This window comes from Schistocerca cancellata, chromosome 6, assembly GCF_023864275.1.
Source record: "Schistocerca cancellata isolate TAMUIC-IGC-003103 chromosome 6, iqSchCanc2.1, whole genome shotgun sequence".
Lineage (NCBI taxonomy): Eukaryota > Metazoa > Arthropoda > Insecta > Orthoptera > Acrididae > Schistocerca > Schistocerca cancellata.
In genome coordinates this window covers 504,412,676-504,433,291 of record NC_064631.1, presented here as the reverse complement: position 1 = coordinate 504,433,291, position 20,616 = coordinate 504,412,676, and the positions used below count along the sequence as shown (strand labels likewise).

Sequence of the window (20,616 nt, the reverse complement as noted above, 5' to 3'; positions counted from 1 at the left end):
CCCTTCATGGCGTGTTAAGGTATCAAAGGCTTGATAATCGCATGGGAAAAATCGGAAATGTAGGCGCTCGAATGTCTCTCGCATCTGCTGGCCTCCCAAATCGACAGGCGTCTTGTGTGGAATGGCGACGAGCACGCGATTTGCGCACCGTTCAACAACCGTGGTTTTCGACAGGCAAGCTGCCTCCCATACACATTCTTCATTCTCGGTGGGTGTCTGTTTCTGTCCTTCGGCAGCCAAGAAAAGAACAGCAAGTTGGTCCTGTTTGGACGCATTTGGTGATAAGGTCCACATAGTTGACGTTACTAAATTTACCCACACACGTCCTAAAGACACGAATGCCACAGTAATCCCTTGCCTACGTGTCGGTGCTTGTATACCCGCATCTGCGTCGCGCTACGTTGCTTGTACGTTCACCAGAACCCTCAAAACGGAAAAGTTTTGATCCCCCCCCCCCTTCTTGTATTTATGAAGATCTGTAGCTGGTGTGTACTCGGGTGTCTACTTCACTGGCGTATAGGGCGGCCTTCGCACTCGTATTGAAAATAGGAAGTATGGTTTTGCTGGTGATACTGGTTTCTCTACACTGGATACAGTTGTATGAAGGCTGCCTGTATCTTCTTTTTGCAACTCTTCAGGTGTTGTCCAGTTTCATCGTTTGTCACATTACCCAGCTACAAGTGTGTCCGCCACTGACGAGTGCTCTTAGATGTTCCCGAACTTACTTTCATATCCTTCGTTTATCTTGAGGCTCCTTCTTTGAGGACGTTTAATTTAGGTTTCATATGTCAGCCTCTAAGGTTATACAACAGTCGTCTGCGAAATCCAAATCCTCCAGACGTTAATAGATTCGCCATTGGATTCCTCCTCCTGCCTGTTGCGACTTTCCTCATAACTGAGCCAAGAATGAGTAGGCAAAATTGTTGATGGAAAAACACGTCCTGCTGGACTCAGGTTGTTAACCATATTGGCTCACAAATTTGTAGCTTCGATGTTGTTAAGAATTGTGTGTGTTACGCCATACTTCCGCGACAGAAGTCACAGCACGTAATATTAGAGTCGTACTTCCTTTCAAGACCAATGAATGCCAGGAGTAATGTTGTTTTGAATTCTTTACTTTGGGCTAAGGTCATCCGAAGAATATTGATTAAGACCAAGACAACTGCGTTGTAACAGAAAACCGGTCTGTTCTTCACACAGTCTAGCTTTAAGTGAATCTTTATTCGAATTTAAGACAGTTCTGATGAGAAAATTACCAGGCACCAGCTATTACAGTGAGACTGACTTTGCTTGATGAGTATCAATTTCCTTTTGCCTCGCCTTGTCTATTTTCACGCTTTTGCCCGCCTCTGTATTTATGCGCTTCGATTCCTACGCTTTCGTATTTCAAAGGATTGACTTTTGTTTTGTTCTTTCTTTTGGTTAATTTCATTCGACAAGACATACAAGATAAGTTCTTTCTTTTGATGTGTCTTAAATCCTAAGATATCCCAACATCTAGATAACACTCTAGCTTTTTTCCGAGGTGCTTCAATTCCTAGCTGCAGAGAGGACCTAAAATGTGCTTTGTAGTTTAAGAGGAGATCTTCCTGTAAACTTCTGGTGTTTCATCGTTCCTATATCAATTTTTCTGTTTCTGTGATTGAACTTGGTTCCATTTTGCCACTCTCATTGTTCCTCACACTTAACAAAGATTGGTCTGTTTGATTTATGCTAACATGATGTGGCAAGAGACAAGCAATCTTACGGCAGTTTAAGATTTGGAAACAGTATACCTCCAACGACCAGGTCACGTTCAGCGTACACATCTATCAGCAGTTACCTATTTACGTTTCTGTTCGCATTACCGTGGGCGCCCATAATGTATTCAACGCGTTCATTTCCACTTTGGTCTTCAGTCTCCCATTACAAATTTTTACGTTCCCTAGTGTTCCTAAGGACGCCACTTAGCTTTATGCAAAACCCATCTTTAACTCTCTCTCAGCCACTTCAGTAGGTGCGTAGTACAGCGGGTCAACGTGCACATGCTATTTCTTCACAGTGTCCGTCAATCGACCTGACAGTGTAATTCATTAATAAAAATACATTTCCAACGATATTAGCAGCTCTTATAATATATGATCGGTTCGGTCTTTCAAGGCTCTTAAAAGCATGTAATAGCCTTTCAAAACTGATCTTGAAAGTTAATACTGGCTCCAAATCCGAAAGTCACTTCATCGAAAATCAGTCTCGAAAATAGTCCATTTCCCTTTTCTCAACCACACTCAGTGATTCGACTTACGTTCAATAACATGATGTGGGTAAGATTTAACACTAACATTCTTGGTATAAATTTCAAAAAATGGTTCAAATGGCTCTGAGCACTATGCGACTTAACTTCTGAGGTCATCAGTCGCCTAGAACTTAGAACTAATTAAACCTAACGAACCTAAGGACATCACACACATCCATGCCCGAGGCAGGATTCGAACCTGCGACCGTAGCGGTCGCTCGGCTCCAGACTGTAGCGCCTAGAACCGCACGGCCACTACGGCCGGCAAATAACTTTTCAACAGAGGTTTTAAATTTCTGTTAATAATATCTGTTCAGCTTTTATTCAGGCAACGACAGATAATAATTAAGATCATACAAAGTACATCTTTTTTCCTTTCTCAAATAAAATATATTTTTAAATAATAATCTAAGGCCGTTCTTTCAGCTTGGCATGGCCGTCGGCGTCGCGCCTATGGTGACCAGCATTCAACGGCGCCGTACCTTTTTGCAGCAAGTCCACGTTGCTCCAGCCTCCTCGTAGCCAGGTAACAGAAGGAGACAACGCACAGTAAACACTGTTTCTAAGGTAAAAGTGTATTTATGACAGAAAACACATTTTTTGACAGTATGACCCGGTACAGCGTAACTAAGATTCCTTTTATATTAATGTCACGTACTTTGTCAATCCAGAGTTCGTACAACAAACCATGGATCGATCCGCGTCACTAAAGAAAGGTAGTGCTGGCCAAGGATGTGCTATATTCTCATCAATATCAGCACAATAGGACTGTATTACAGTGATATTCACCTTTCTACGGCTGGTTTCCACACCAGTAATCTCCTTTTGCAGTTCTGGGATAATAGGAGCCCTACATCATTCATCTTCACCTGTCTGCCCTACTTACAGCAGCAGGCCACCATTTTGTATTTAAAGTTCTCTTGGATTAGGGCCATCTTGTTTCACTCAGTCCCGTGTATCCATGCGATAGTTCTATACCTCTTTCTCGACTTTTCGTAATCTTCCCGCCTTTTCACTGTTCTTAGATTTCAAAATCCAGTACTAGTTTTCGTTTTCAGGCCAAAGGTAAGACCCTTAGGATCCATCCAGTTCTCTCTCCTTCTAGTTTCTGAGAGACTAATTTTATGGTTGCGTGCTATCAGCCGACAGCCCCGAGTGCCCTGGTGAACCTGCTACGTCTTTGTCTGGCACTGCCAAGGGCGATACACCTTAAATATCTTATTTCTGCTTGACTACAGAATGCTGTCCAACCCTTCACATTAAGAGCCTATGTGCTTCACCGATGTCCTGGTTGCGAAAGATCTTCCGCTTCCACGTTACGGGACACACTGCTGCCACACAAGCGTAGAGAAAATAGAGAAGAGGATAACAAGACAGGTATCGTGGGACGCTTCGTCTGAATCCCCTGTAGAGTCCTGCAGGGTTTGGGAAACCCTGCCAATTGTTACCCTGTCGTTTGTATAGCACACACCAGTTAATTGGATCCCACGAACCTCTTCTTCCATACAGACTGTTCAGTTAAGGTCGCTTCTCCCGTCGGTCGTGAGGGGGGGGGGGGGGGGGGGGGGGAGGAGAAGAGGAGGAGGAATAAGAATATGTGGCCGGTTCTTTAAACAGGTGCTCGCTGTCCATAACAATATAAGCACTTCATGTCTGTGAATGTTCACAAATACGTGTTGGTATAGCAGTTTTTCAGCAGTATCTCTGAAAGACATACACAGTTTCTTAGGAAATGTGTGCACCACTAACATTTACCAGTGGCTGAAGACACTGAAAACAGATTTTTTAACGAACCGTAACACAGATACCAAATTTCTTCTGACATGCTTGTGGCCACAACTTTTTTCTGGCGAAATGAGGAACTATTTTTTTAATTGATAGACTATTTATAATATTTAAAGCAATTAGACTTTGAACAGAGTAGAATGACGTGATGATAAGTTTTGCAATGAAACTTCCCAAAAGAGGAGGCAGATGAGTTGGATAAGAACCCCAAGCTGACCAGCTAAGTCCTTGCCCATTGATTTCGTGGTAGCGCAAGGGAAACTGCCTGAAGTTGGTCTTGGCCCCTTTGGTCTTGGCCCCTTAGCGGAGCCCTCTCCTCTTTTGCAATCCGTAACAAAAAAAAAGTATGCTCCTCGCGGGCTTTAGATTGTCATTAAAATAGTCGGCTGGAGAAATTATCTTGCAATTGGAAAACTTGTAGTAATATTTCCTTCACGATACGGTGATTCTTCAGTTCAGTGTAACACAGCGCTTTCCAACAGATTGACACTGCAACCAACTTAATAAATTCTGGTGCAGAATGGGTCGCCGAAAGAAGAAATTTCTAATGTAACAAAAGCAATGGACACTTAAAACAAAATTACTCGAAGTATTATTTGTTTGTGTCAAATTGTTTACACCTTACTTTTGTTGAAATTCATTGAGTGCATATTTATATAAAAATTTACACGAAAACTGAAGATGGTTTTGTAAGACCAACTCCCCTCGATTAAGGAAAACGCTTCTCTGAAGATGCGTCGACTGACTGGTATGTGCTGCAGTGTAATGTTCGCAAAAACACTCTTTCGCGAACACAGAATTGTACATTTTAAAACTGTAAGACGAACTGAAAGATATATTACTGCTGCACGCAAGACCTCTGAAGGAAGATAAATTACACTATAGTGGCCTGTCGATGACACGGTTACTAGATATAGACAGGCCACAGAAGACTTAACTGGAGTGGAGTTCAGGCTCAAATGGTAAAGCCTTCCCCGAAGAAAGAGAAAAGGTAACATTTCGCTAACAGTCCCACGGTGACAGTGCGCTATTCCTCAGCATTGGTAAACACTTTTTTACTTCAGACACCCACTTTATAACCCCCCTCCCTACGAAATAGATGTCTCCGCTTACCCATTACTTTGCTGTAGAGTTCGTGACTGTCTACTCAAAACATATTCAGAAATTTACAACCAGCCACTTGTGTAAATTACTCGTTTATTCCATTAAATTGTTTAAAAACTTTTTCCGACTCTTCATATAGTGCACAAGGAAGTTGAATGTTAATTTCCAAAACGTGATGCTGGTGCTTCCTATGTGACATGAAGATAGGTAATGACTTTGTATTGTGTTGCCATGAGCAATGTTTATGTTGCGAGCTGCCCAAAAATAATTACTTACTGCAGTATTACTCAAGACCATATATCAGTCTGTTTACTTGTCACACAGCCAGAACCCACCATCGTTCAGTGCACTTCCATGTGCACCACCTGAATATGAACCTGAAAAAGTTCGAAAACTAGTTAGTGCAATAAACTAATATTTAAAAAAATTGAAGTTGCAGTTTCCTGTATTTATACAAGACTTTTCCGTTTTTTCTGTTCACAAAGGTAGCAAGAAATATAGAATTTTATAATTATCACCTGTGCAATTAACTTGGTTTCGAAAACCCGGGTAAAAACGTAAACAAGAGCTTCAAAATTCCTTTTCCACCAACTATCCGTATAAGGAAAGATCTTTCAAGCCTGCAGTTCGTTTTTAAACCAATTTTTTTATTTTAGGTCGGTACACCGTGGATAAAAAAAGTAGGGCTCGTCCGGGATTTGAACCCGGGACCTCTCGCACCCTAAGCGAGAATCATACCCCTAGACCAACGAGCCGACATGTTACTGCATTGCAAAGTGAAACTGATTGTGTGTGTGTGTGTGTGTGTGTGTGTGTGTGTGTATGTATGCACAACTAGGGATAAAACTATATATAGGTACACTTCCCGGAATACAAGGGAATAATTTTGATCAACTCTAATAGGCGGTAACATAGCAGTGATCATAGTCATGAAAACATTTGGTTCGCAGTGTTTATCAGATTTAAATAGAATTTTGTTAATCAGTTTGATTCATCCATAGAAAATATACACTGCATGGATGTCGTCAAATGTTTGTACAATATTTCTTACAAAATAAACGTGTCTCTTTACAGTATATACATCTCCTATACTTTGACTTTTCCAATCACGTCAAGTTAAATTTGGTACACAGTACAGTGTTAATGAACATTATTCTATAGTTATTTTAAAAATTTATCTGCTGTGTAATAGCTATTATCTAGTAAATATTTTTTAAACCTTTGACTAAAGGTGTGGGATGATTTACATCTTTTATTTCTAGTGGTAATCTGTTGTACAATTTAATACAGTGATATAATACACCGTTTTGAGTTTTGGCTTGTTTCTTCTGTTTAGATGTAAACAGTGACTGGATTTGGTTCCATGGTCGTGAATTGTGCTGTTTGTGGTATACAGATTGTTTTCCCTTATATACACTATGTTCTGATAAGTATATTCACACGGAACTGCCAGAATTTGTAACTTTTTGAACAGCCCTTTACAGTGTGTCCTGGTACTGCTATTTGTTACTATTCGAAAAGCTCTTTTCTGTATCTTGAAAATAGTTTGTATGTTTCCACCACTTACCAACCAAAACATAATCCCATAGCTGAGGACTGAATGCATATACCCGAAGTAGGCTACTTTGAGGGACGAAATATTGCACACTGGTGCAAGGATTCGCAGGGCGGATTTGAATAAATTGATACTTAGTATGCTTTCCAGCGCATACATTATTACGAAGATCATAATTATACAGGTCATACTATGATGTATACGTTATGATACTGGTTATCAAAATTGTAATTTCGTGCTGTGAAGACGCATAAGAAGTTTTCATTGTTCTAATTTGTTAAATTCCTTCTGGAATCCCATAATATTTTTTATTTTATCAGCTTGTTACATTGTTCGAAGAATATCACAGCTGCTGCAAATAAGAGCATTGACGTTCATACAATTTAAATTAAACAAGTGTATAAACAGGCAGACTGTCCTGAGATAGTCACAGACGTTGTTGGTATGATGATAATCCGAATCTAATAGTTGAGTTGCCTAAAATACAATCAAATTGTTTTATTATTCGTATAAGCTAAAACGAGAACCTTGTCGCCTTTACCACGTTTCCCATACTGCTCTATGCTTGGAATGTTGGCAACTGGCATGTCAACAGAAAACCAGTTTCCAAAATCTAAATCTTAATGTACAATCGAGGAGAAATTAATAGCATAAGAATCAAGCTTTAGTTGTACTTTACCATCTGTTTCCGTGGTGTAGTGGTTATCACATCCGCCTAACACGCGGAAGGTCCCCGGTTCGATCCCGGGCGGAAACAGAATTTTTTGTCTTCATTTAGAATTATTGGTAGTGGTGTACAGTCATCGAAGAAAATTGTTAGTCGACTTTGCACGTCTAACTGCGGAAAATTTTCTGTTCCCAAGTAGTAAACTCCACGCTCGGTCGTGGAGACGCTGTTGTCGATAGCATTGTCTCTTGTTAATAATTATAGGTGATTCTAAAAGGGTTTCACAACTTGACCCACACATATTTTATTGTATTCAGGAGACTTATACAGGTAGTACACGTCATCTTGTAGTGAAATACTGCAAGTTTCATTCCATAGATTTTTCACTTTTGCTGAATGTGACTGCCATTGATCATAAAAAATATCGCATATGACATAAGTTTGTCATGCTTTATTCAGCATACCCTGTGAAGTCTGCAGTTTTGATTTTCAACTTTGTATCGTCCCTAGTAGCGGAATTCGGTAGTGAAACTTTGGCTACAAGATGGCACGCTAACAACGTGTCTAAGTTGGCTCAGTAAATTTCTGCGTGTAAGCGACGGAAAGTCTTTTTAGAATCGCCAAACTCAAAATTGTTAAAACCTGAAAGTGACCTTACTACTGAAGAACAAATTGTTTAGCAAAATCTATTTAATGTGACACTTTCAGAACCGTGCTGAGAAACGAAATGCTATTGAGAGAAAAAATCGCGGTATGATTATTTTTCTGATGAATAAGAAAGGCGAAATAGAATATTTTCTGCAGCATTTGCTGCTGTTTCTGGGAACTAAAGATTTTGGCGGTTCCCTATTCATGTATATTTTGCTTTCGTCATTCAACATCTTGCTACAAGCGATAAGGAAAACGCCTATCCGTACTTTCAATAAAATCTTTGAACCAATAAACATTTGTTTGTACATCTCGTACAGAGCGGTTGTCGACTTAATTTACTAGTATCTACTAGGAGATAAGCACTATCTGCTTTACATATGGATCATTCGTAGAGAGATGATGCAATTTAATAGAGTTGCTCCGAGAAGTATTAGTATAATAAACAGGGTGGGGAAAATGGAAACTGGCGTGGAAAATATTTACAAGAAGCCTGAAGGGAAATTGAACCTTCTTAGTTAACATTGCAGATGCTGGAAATGGCCAGCGTTGTCGTTAATCCAACGCTGTGCTCGATTTTTCAAACTGAGACACACGCGTAGCAGCACTGCTTGTGGCATAAGCAGCAGTAGTATTTTCAGTGTTGTGCTGCAGCTCTTCCAATGTGTGAAATTTGAGTTTACCTTGAAGATAAAAATCACAGGCGATTACGGTGGCCATGAGATCACTGCCTCTTCTGTGTGTCCTCTCCTCGCCGAACACCTTTCGCGCTCGTGACAAACTTGGGTGTACTGTTGGTCCACCATGCATGAAAAATCCATGCAGGTTCATCTTCTGTGAGCTGGTCTACATATGGATTAAATACTTTCTGGTCGTACTAGTTAGCATAACAATTTGTTTAAAGCATCGTGTTACTCTTCAAAGTACTGGTGGGGATTTTCTGAAACATAATGACGCATGTTCTGTGATGCCACATACCCTGACAGATGGAACCAGGCCCCATGTGAAGAAATGAAAAGCTGGATCCAGAAGTTGAGTCAACTTCACGCAGAAGCCACCTGCAGTAGTCCACACGAGAAAGTTTATGCGGACGCTTTAGCACAATAGTAAATTTGTAGGGATGTAGGTAATCATTCGACAAGATAAATTACCAGTTGCACAGATAAAAGGCATCGAGATTTCATCGAACTTTCTTCTAGGTTTTCCTTCAGTTGAGCAATGTTTTCTGGTTTTCAAAGTCGCCGCCTCACAACCCAGGAATCGCACTGCTGATGCTTGATCCGCAGTGCAGTGGATAGAAATACCCCTACGTTGGCCGTGCCAACACGACGTCTCAGCAGATAGAAAGCGAGGTTTCAATGCAGAGACTTAAAACCATGCCGTTTCCATCTTCGGTCACGCCATGGAATGAAAGTGGGCGAGAAGAAATGGAGGCAGGCAGGTAGCCCAGTTCCTGGTATGCCCCAGAACCGAAGAATCTTTCGTAACAAAGAAACCACTGTTTTTTAAATTGAAAATACTGAGGATAGTTTTGGAGAAGTTGCTGCAGTTGGTAAAATGAGATGGTTCTGCGGTCATCAAACCTTTGCCTGCTAACCACTTACAGGCACTTCAGACCTCTGACAATCTTAGGGATATACAAATTAAGAGTACCATCACTCCTCATAACAAACTCAAATGCGTTCAAGGTCGTATCTTCCATTTAAACCTAACTCCACGAAAGTATCTTCCATTTAAACCTAACTCTACGAAAAGACGAACTGCGTGCTAACTTCGAGCCATCCGAAGTACATTTTGTTCATTGCATTGAGGGATAATTACGTTGGATACTGGAGGTTTCATCCTAGCCCTAGATGGAAATATTTTATCAAAGAAATTTCAGTTCACGGTTAATACGTGCGATTTCAGACCCTATTTTCCTCCTCTTCTGAGACGTCTTAGGTCTGCACGTGTGTCCTCCCACTGTACTAATAAAGTCACTTCTGGGGGTGAGCGGAAGCGCAACGCGAGGACAGACCTAGTGAACAATCCTTTACATGTGTAAACTGCTCAAAACATCACCATCCTCGTTCACTGAAATGTTCCCTTTTCAAAAGGGAGAAAAATATCGAGAAATAAGATACCTGAATTGCTGTCACATCAGTATGTTACGGGAAAGTTTGAATGACTCCACCCAGTCGACATGTCAGACTTTACAGACATTGCAATGAAATCCACAGCTAGAAGGATGACGACAGGGTCTCGGACACGCACTCCTAGCTTCAGCCATATCACCAAAGCCTGTTTTTCAGTCCCAGGACCCCCCAGAGGGTCCACAACTCTTTTGTGGATACGTGCGTAGCGAGCACGGGACCCCGAGCTAATGTGGCCCTCCTTCCTTTCTGGGCTGCATACCTTCCTTTCCCGCATCCTTCCCCATCCCCAATCTTCCCCCCCCCCCTCACCGACGCCCCTTCCCTTCCCTTTCTCCCCTTCTGGGAGTATGTCTAGTGCCTACGTCCGGAGACGGATGCTCGAAACTGTGAATCGGTCTCTCTTCTATGCTTTCTCTGCTGGCAAGTCTTTGTCCTTCCTTTTTCCTTACGTCTTCTCTTTACCCTTTTCTTCGCTGCGGCGTTTGAGACCTCCTTTCCTTTTCTTTGCTCCTCCCTCTCTCTTTTTTCCTCTCTGTGCGTGGCCAGGCCCAGGGAGGGGTGATTATCAGAGCTGATACCTTCCAAAAGTGCCGATTGGTTCCTTCGTGCGTTTGTCGGGAGGTGTGACCTGAGGTGTGAACAATCACCTAAGGCGGGAGCGCCCTCAGAGAGGGCCCCCACAAGGGAGGAGCGCGCCATCGCCGGTAATCATGGGGGATTCTTCCGCAATGGTTTCCTCATCTTCCACTATCTCTGCTCACAAGCGTAACTTCACTGAGTCTCAGCCACAGACAGTTCTTCCATCGTTGCCACAGTTCCTTGCTGTTTCTCGATCTGACAAAGGTCACGACTTCTCCACGGTCAACCCTTTCATTATTCAGAAAGCTGTCGACGCAATTACAGGTCCTGTAAAGTCTTGTTCCAGATTACGGTATGGCACCTTGTTGTTAGAAACAGTCAGTGCCCTCCAGGCACAAAAACTGCTGTGTACTTCACTGCTACACACATTCCCTGTCTGGGTTGAAGCGCACCGTACTTTAAATTCCTCACGTGGAGTCGTTTATACACGCTCCCTCGACGGATTGTCTGACGAAGAAATTCAGCCCTACCTGTCTGACCAGGGCGTAACGGCTGTTCATAGTTACGAACAGGGTTGACACAAACATCGTTGCAACCCGTACTGTCTTCTTGACATTTGATAGAGTTCAACTCCCATCGAAAACAAAAGCGGGCTATGAGATAATTTCCGTTCGCCCCTACGTTCCAAACCCTACGCGTTGCTATCGGTGCCAGCGGTTCAATCACACCAGCGAGTCCTGTTCCAACCTGGCCAAATGTGTTACGTATGGCAAGGATGCCCATGAGGGTGCTTGTCCACCTCCATCCCTCGTTGCATCAACTGTATGGTTGACCACGCTGCTTCCTCTCGAGATTGACCCATTTTTAAAGACGAAAAGCTCATTCAGAAAATCAGAGTGAAGGAAAAGGTGTCGACCTTTGCTGCTCGAAAATTATTCGCAAGTCGAAAGCCCACTGTGCCTCACGTAGGTAAATACAGCGCTGTCCTTGCCTCTTCTCGGCCAACAAAGGAGGCGGCCACGCAGACTTCTGATCTCACCTTTAGTGCCACGGTCGTCAGATCGGCCAGCGCAAAGATCGCCCATTCAACCTCCCCACTTTCGCCTGCTCAATCTATGGCTCACCCTTCATCGGTTTCTGCTAAATCTCGATCCCAAAAGTCAGACACCCGGACTTCCAAAAAAGAGCATACTCGTGAAGATTTTTTACGTACCCCAACTTCATAACCATCAGTTCCTCCTTCATCTAAACATCATGTTTCCAAGAAAGCTAATAAGAAACCCAGTTCCTCTCCTTCTCCGCCACGGCGTGTCTCGTCTACAGCACCACCTGGCGGTAACCGCCCTCGGCCGTCTTCTGTGTCGCCGAGGCGCACTGCTGGCGGCCGATCAACCGGCCGATCGCTGGTGGCAGGAGCTGCTCCTGAACAACCTATGGATCAGGATCTTCTGCCTTCAGCTGAGCGCCGTTCCACGCTGTCGGTCGCAAGCTCTGAGCAGTCGTTGACGGCAACCTTGGTCACATTCTTCCATTTTCTGTCCACCCTACGCCCATTATCCATTGGAATATCCGCGGCAATCGAGCCAATCGGGATGAATTGACGATCCTCTTACGATCCTACTCGCCGGTCATCTTCTGTCTTCAGGAAACAAAGCTGTGTCCCCACGACCGCTTTGTTTTCCCCCATTTTCAGTCAGTCCGCTTTGATATCCCCTGTGTTGCAGGCACTCCAGCACATGGAACACTCATGATTCTTCTCCATGATACTCTCCATTATCGCCCAATCCCCTTAAACACTTCCTTCCAAGCAGTCGCTGTCCGTCTTTCCCTTTCTGGATACACCTTCTCTCTTTGTACTGTACATAAGCCATCATCCACACCAATGGTAAGAGCTGATCTCCTTCATCTTCTTGGTCAGCTTCTGCCCCCTCTATTTGCTGGTTGGGGACTTCAATGCCCACCACCCGCTTTGGGGATCTCCACATCCATGTCCGTGTGGCTCACTATTGCTAAACGTCTTCCACCAAGCGGATCTTGTTTGCCTCAACACTGGGGACCCTATATTTTTGTTGGCCTCCACGACGAATTTCTCTCAATGGACCTTTCGGTCGGTACTGTTCCGCTAGCTCGGCGCTACGAATGGTTCGCCCTTGCTGATACACACTCGAGTGACCACTTTCCACGTGTCCTTCGATTGCAGCCACAACTGCCATATATGAGCCCGAGACGCTGGAAGTTTGCCCAAGCCGATTGGACACTTTTTTCGTCTCTGGCGACATTCGATGACCGTCACTTTCCTAGCGTCGACGATGAGGTCACGCATATTACAGAAGTTACTCTTACAGCTGCGGAACGCTCCATACCACGCACCTCCGAATTGCCCCGGCGCCCCCCGTTCCTTGGTGGAACGAGGCATGCCGTGACGCAATACGTGAGCGGCGACGTGCTCTTCGCGTTTTCCGCCACCATCCTACTTTGGCCAACTGTATCCGCTATAAGCAGTCCTGTGCGCGATGCCGTCGCGTCATCCGCGATAGCAAGAAGGCAAGCTGGAAATCCTTCACTAGCTAATTTAACACCTTCACTCCCTCCTCGGAAGTTTGGAGTCGGATTCGACGGTTATCTGGCGCGCCTAGTTGCTCCCCGGTCTCTGGGCTCACTGTCGCGCATAATACGTTAGTTTACCCCGTCGCAATTTCTAACTCATTGGGTCAACACTTTGCTGAGATTTCGAGCTCTTCAAATTACCCGCCAGCGTTTCTCCCGAAGAAACGTGCAGCGTAAGTGCGACCTCTTCCTTCTCCTCTCAAAATCGCGAAAGCTGTAATACTGTTTTCTCCATGCGGGAACTCCAACATGCACTCTCTTCTTCTCGCTCCTCCGCCCCAGGACCGGATGGTATCCACATCCAAATGTTGCTGCATTTATCAACCCATAGTCTTCATTACCTACTTCGCCTTTATAATCGAATTTGGACCGACAGTACTTTTCCCAGACGTTGGCGGGAAGCTATCGTCGTTCCTGTTCCGAAACCTGGAAAGAACAAACTTCTCCCCTCTAGCTATCGCCCCATTTCTCTCAAGAGTAGTGTATGTAAGGTTTTGGAGCGTATGGTGAATTGCCATTTAGCTTGGTGGCTGGAGTCCCGCAGTCTTTTAACACCTGCCCAATGCGGTTTGCGAAAGCATCGTTCTGCAGTTGCCCGTCTTGTTGTTCTCTCCACTTGTATCAGAACAATTTTCTCCGGAAACGCCAAATAGTAGCAATATTTTTTGATCTGGAGAGAGCATACGATACCTGTTGGAGGACAGGCATCCTCCCCACACTGTTCTCTAGGGGGCTTTCGAGGTCGGCTGCCCCTTTTTCTTCGTGAATTTATGGCAGAGCGCACATTTAAAGCGCAGGTGAACACTACTTTCTCCCGTACTTTCTCCCAAGAAAACGGGGTACCCCAGGGCTCCGCGCTAAGTGTTGTACTGTTTGCCATTGCCATAAATCCAATTATGGATTTCTCCTTCCTGACGTCTCAGGCTCCCTCTTTGTGGACGATTTTGCGATCTACTACAGCTCTCAACGGACCAGCGTTCTTGAACGACGTCTTCAAGGATGTCTCGATCGCCTCCACTCTTGGAGCATCGAAACCGGCTTCTACTTTTCTCCCAGTAAGACAGTTTGTGTTCATTTTTGACGTCGTACGGAGTTTCTTCCGCCTTCCCTACATCTAGGCCCTGTCAACCTTCCGTTCGCGGGCGTCGCAAAATTCTTGGGTCTTACGTTTGACAGAAAACTGTGCTGGTCCTCCCACGTTTCCTATCTTTCGGCTCGCTGTCTGCGATCCCTCAACACCCTCCGTGTCCTGAATGAATGGCACCTCCTGGGGAGCGGACCGGACCGAGTGGTTCTTCTCCGCTTCTGTTGCGCCTTAGTGCGCTCGAAATTGGACTATGGAAGCATAGTTTACTCCTCTGCTTGGCCGTCTATTCTTCGGCGTCTCGACTCTGTCCACCACCGTGGATTATGTTTAGTGCCTGGAGCTTTTTACACCAGAAACCTTTATGCTGAGACTGCTGAACCTTCACTGTCCAATCGGCGAGCTGTCCTTCTGAGCCGTTATGCTAGCCATCTGTCTTCCACGCCTGCAAATCCGGCCCATGACATTTTTTTCGACGCCTCCTTGGATTTAGGGTATGCAGGCCGCCCTTCCTCTCTACTACCACCGGGAGTCCGCTTCCATCAACTGCTACGTTCACTTTCCTTCCACCTACCTCGAACTTTCTTGACAACTTGGGCCCCGGACCTACCTGCTCCGTGACCTTTGTCAGTTTCCCAAGGATGGTACCCCTTGTCTTGTTTATCGTCGGGCATTTGCTGCTTTATGAGCACAAATGAAGGATGCCACTTTTATTTACACTTATGGCTCAAAAACATCATTTGGAGTTGGGAGTGCCTGTATTGTTGGCGACACCCCAAATCGATTTCGGCTTCCCGACCAGTGTTCGGTTTATACTGCGGAGCTTTACGTTGTTCTCCAGGCTGTCCAATACATCCGCCGCCATCAGCGGATAGAGTATATTATATGCTCAAATTCGCTCAGCTCTCTCCTCAGTCTCCAAGCTATCTACCCTGTCCACCCTCTGGCCCACTGGATTCAGGACTGGCTCCACTTGGGGGGCGTCTCTGTGGCGTTCCTCTGGATCCCAGGACATGTTGGTACCTGTGGAAATGAGGCGGCAGATATAGCGGCCCAGGCTGCAATCTCTCTTCTTCAGCCAGCTATTCGCATGATTCCCTTCGCCGATCTGCAGAGTGTTTTATGTCATCGTGTTGCTCTTTTATGGCATGCAGATTGGTCGACACTTCCCAATAATAAATTGCGGGACGTGAAAGCTCTTTCCTGTGCTTGGACCTCTTCCTCCCGAACTCGTCGTCGGGAGGAGGTAATTTTAACTGGACTCCGGATAGGGCACTGTCTTTTTAGGCATTGACATGTTTTAAGCGGCGATCCTCCCCCACTTTGTCGCCACTGCTCTCAGCTGCGGACAGTGAGACACCTTTTACTTGAGTGCCCCTATTTTATTCCATTACGCGCTCGTTTACAGCTGTCGCCTGATATATCTTCCATTCTAGCAGATGACATGCGCTCAGCTGATCGCGTTCTCGAGTTTATTAGTGTCAGTGAGATGTCAGTCATTTGAAGCTCAGTTTGGGGACAACCAACCTCCCTTCTATAGTGGGATTTAAGCTGTCCTTCTGTTTTTAGTTTCCCCACTTTTTTGAGTTTCGCTCCCATAGCTGCTGCTTTCCAATTTGGTTTTTTTACCTTTTCCTAAATCACTGACAGGGCGCTAATGACTGTAGCAGTTTTGCGACCTAAAACCAAAACAAAAAAGTAGCTCCTCAGTTTGCCTCCCAAGTACTGAGATCACCCAGAGTGCCAACAGCATTCGGCAGCCTGAATGGTCACCCATGCAACTACTAGCCCAGCCCAACAGCGCTTAACTTCGGTGTTCTGATGGGATCCTGTGTTACCACTGCAGCAAGGCTGTTGTTGGCTCTGTGGAACAACACGATAAGGCTTATTGGCCGCAAAGATAGCCTCAAACGCATTGGTATCCCACCTCATTACTTCATGTGGCTCTAAGCCCTTCAGGCAATAGATGTTGCCTGTATCCATTAAAGTAAATTTGTATCAGTGAAATGGATTTTTCGCAAAGTCATAAAGAAATCGGTGCTTGTGGAGTTTGGAAAGGTGTAATATGTTCTTAGATGGACTTAACAAACTCTGTTGCAGTCTTCACTATCTTCACAGCAACGAATATTGTATGGAAGATGGTGATCTGTTTAAAATTTGGTCTGGCAATACGTTTCCTTACACACACACACACACACACACACACACACACACACACACACACACTCCTTACCCCATAATGCCCATCCCATTTTCTTCTTAAGGAATTTCAAGGTGGTATCCCATATTTTTCCCCCTCAGGGGGCTCAGCATTTAGTTTCTGGGACGGGCTTGGCGACCCCGGGGTCCCTGAGCTGGGGACTGGGAAGTGCCACCAGTCCTCAATACCGTAAGCTCTGAGTGTGCTTCAATGTCCACCGTAAGGGGCGATGGCGGAATGTTGTATGGTACAGAGCCCGGGGATCTTGGCTTAACTGCCTGGGTCGCGAGGATGGTATAAACCTCTATAAAAAAAACCTCAATCTCAAGGTGTGCTGCGCACCGAGGAGACGCATGGCTGTTGAGGCAGAACAGTTTCTAGCGGGCGACCTCTGAGGAACCTGCCGCCCCCCACCCCCCAGTTGTATTAGGCTTACCTAGGCAAGTGGGGCTCTGTCTGGGTGGACATTCCTTCCCCTAGCTGCTCATGGGACCACCATGAAACGAAATACGAATAGTGCACAAGCACGAGTCTCTAAGAATGGAAAGGTCAATGCTTCACAGTATGACCCCCCAATCGTTCCCTTCCCTGTCCACCCCAGGGGAGGAACGGCGGTCTAAATTACCTTGTGAGACGTATTCTCCTCGATTTTTGGTTTGCAGCCGAACAGATGGGGACTCATTCCTGACCACAAAGCCTCAGTTTTTTGTGGAAAATTTAGAGGACAAGTTTGGAGAAGTTGAGGGCATGTCTAAAATGAGGTCTGGAGCAGTCCTCATACAGACAGCATCCCCAGCACAGTCACGGGCATTGCTGGCTTGTTACAAGCTTGGTGATATTGCAGTCTCCTTCACCCCTAATAACAGCCTCAGTATGCTTCAGGGACTTATTTTTCTTCGTGACCTGTTGTTGCAGTCCGACGACGAGCTCCATGCCAATCTGGAACGCCGTGGTGTCCAGTTTGTACGACGTGTCTTCAGGAGAACTAAAGATAGTAGGGTCGCCACCGGCGCCTTCATCTTGGCTTTCGAGGGAGACACCCTGCCCGAGAAGGTCAAGGTGGTGATATATCGATGCGATGTTAAGCCTTACGTCCCTGCTCCCATGCGCTGCATTAAGTGCTGGAAGTTAGGGCATATGTCATCGAGATGTGACGCCAACCCTACCTGTCGGGATTGTGGACTTGCCTCCCACCCCAACGTCCCATGTTCGCCGCCCCCCTGTTTGTGTCAACTGTGGACAGAAACATTCACCTTGCTCGTCAGACTGCACGGTTTATCAAAAAGAACGGATGATTACGGAGTATAAGACCTTGGAGAGGCTCACTTACACAGAGGCTAAATGCAAGTACGACCAACTTCACCCTGTGCGCATTTCATCAACGTTTGCTGCAGCAGCTTCGATGTCGCCATCCCTGGCGACGAGCCCCCAAGCTCAGCCGCATTTTGTGGGCTCTCCAGCGCAGCCGTCTATTCGTGCCCCCCCCCCCCCAGGTAGTTGGGGGAATGCCCTCTTCGTTGCTCCTCTGTTACCAACATCGGGACTAACAACCCCTCCTTCTTTGGGGACTTTAGTCCCCACCTCTGAGCCAGAGAAGTGCCCGCCTCCTCCGGCTCCTCGCGCGGAAGGGATCGCTTGGTGCCCTCCCTTCCACGGTTACTGCCCCTCCAGAAGTCAGCCAGTGGCTGTAAAAGCCACCACCTGAGGGCCGTAGGGCTTCCAGGTCTTCCTCGGTCCATGAGACTAGGTCAGAAAAGCTCACCCAGCCTGATAAACCGAAGGACAAACGTGATCCTACCAAGAAGAAGAAAAAGCAAAAGGACATAGAGACAGAAAAGGAGTTTACTACTGCACCTGAAGATGATGTGGAGCATCTAGCGTCACCTCAGGAGCTAGATGTTGCTCGACCTGTAGCTCCTATGGAAGTTGATCAGACTACTTCGCAATCGGTGGCGGCGAGCGCTTCTAAGGCATAACCTATCCCCCCCCCCTCCCCCAGGTTCTTTCATGTCTTCACAGTCGGATACCATTATCCTTCAGTGTAATTGCCGTGGTTTTTTCCACGACCTTGCTGAGTTGAAACAGATTTTGTGCCGCTTGCCTGCCACTTGTCTGGCCCTCCAGGAAACCTGGTATCCTGTTCAGCGGACCCCCTCCCTCTGTGGCTACCGGGGTTACTGTAAGAACCGCATAGAATAAGACAGGGTGTCTGGCAGTGTCTGTGTTCATGGTCTTGCCACTGTTCCTAGTGCCCCAGTGCCACTTCACACAGCTCTCGAGGCTGTGGCTGTTAGAATCCGGGTAGGAATGAAGCTTACCATCTGTTCCCTCTTCCTTCCCCTGGATGATATTGCCCCTCTTGCCGACGTAGCTGCTTTGTTCACCCAGCTCCCCCTGCCATTCCTCCTTTTGGGGGACTTTAATGCCCACCACCCTTTATGAGGTGGGGCCCAGATCTCAGGCCAGGGTAGGAACATTGAGGCTCTCTTGGCACAGCAGGACATTTGCCTCCTTAACACTGGTGCTCCCACATATTTTAGCTTGACTCATAGCACATACTCGGCCATTGACCTCTCTTAGTAGCCCAAGTCTTCTTCCATACCTCAGTTGGAGGGTCCACGATGACCTCTGTGGTAGCAACCACTTTCCTATCCTGGTTTCTCTTCTTCAATCCCAACCCCTGACCAGCTGCCATGATGGTCTCTTCGTGGAGCTGATTGGGCAGCCTACACCTCGGCTACTATGGCCATTGCCCCGCTTCCTGGTGACAATGATTTGGCAGTGGGCTAGGTCACGATGGCCATTGTTTGGCTGCCGAGGCAACTGTCCCCTGCTCTTAAAGTACCCTAAGGCGTAAGTCAGTCCCTTGGTGGACACCAGAGATTGCCGAAGCTATCCGGGACCGCCAGCGAGCCCTGCAACGTCACTGGCGTCATCCTTCCATAGAGAATCTGGTTGCCTTTAAATGGCTGCGGGCCCGGGCTCGGCGGTTAATCCGACAGAGCAAACAGGACTGCTGGGAAGGATACGTTGCCACCATAGTTTCTCACACCTCCTCATCTCAGATGTGGTCGCGGGTTTGGCGCATTTTTGGCTTTCTCCCTCATGCGTCTGTCCCTTGCCTTTCTCTTCAGGGTGCACTTTGTACTCACCCAATCTTCATTGCCGAACATCTGGCAGAGTGCTTCGCTCTTATTTCTGCGACAGCAGGCTACAGCGCAGAATTCCGCGCCATTAAAGAGCAGGCTGAGCGTATGCAGTTGTCGTTTCGCATGCACCGTTGGTAACAATACAATGCCCCGTTTAGAGAATGGGAGTTCCAAAGTGCCCCTACAGATTGCCCCAATACCTCTCCAGGTACAGACCGAATTCACAACCAGTTTCTTCGCCATCTCTCGGCGCACTGTCAGGGTGCATTAACCGCCCTGTTTAACCCCATCTGGATGGAGGCCGTTTTCCCAACTCGTTGGCAGGATAGCTTTCCCATCCCGGAGCTGAAACCTGGTGCAAATCCGCTGGTGGTCGATAGGTATCGCCCTATCAGCCTTACCAACGTTATGTGCAAACTCTGGAATGTATGGTGAGTCGGCGGCTCACGTGGATCCTCGAAGCTAGGGGCCTCCGAGCCCAGCAACAGGGGGGGGCTTCCGTCAGGGCCACTCAGCGATCGACAATTTAGTCTCGCTAGAGTCGGCTATTTATACAACTTTTACTTAGTGAGAACATCTAGTTGCTGCTTTCTTTGATCTTCAGAAGCCGTACGATACCACCTGGCGCCATCATATCCTTGCTACGCTGCACGAATGGGGCTTACGGGGTCCACTTCCGGTTTTTCTACGGAATTTACTCTCCAATCGCTCCTTTCGGGTTAGAGTTGGCACATATTTTAGCTCTGCTCATATTCAGGAGAATGGTGTCCCCCAGGGCTCGGTTCTCAGTGTTCCCCTCTTTTTGGTGGCGATTAATGGTCTTCTGGCTGC

General features: G+C 46.2%; 2 non-coding genes across 2 annotated transcripts; one reads left to right on the top strand and one right to left on the bottom strand.

The window, feature by feature from the left end:
* Positions 1–5,844: 5,844 nt before the first annotated feature.
* Positions 5,845–5,916, bottom strand: Trnap-agg (transfer RNA proline (anticodon AGG)). Its single transcript has one exon. It is a non-coding gene; the product is annotated as a tRNA-Pro (tRNA).
* Positions 5,917–7,400: 1,484 nt separating this feature from the next.
* Positions 7,401–7,473, top strand: Trnav-aac (transfer RNA valine (anticodon AAC)). The gene has a single exon. It is a non-coding gene; the product is annotated as a tRNA-Val (tRNA).
* Positions 7,474–20,616: the final 13,143 nt, after the last annotated feature.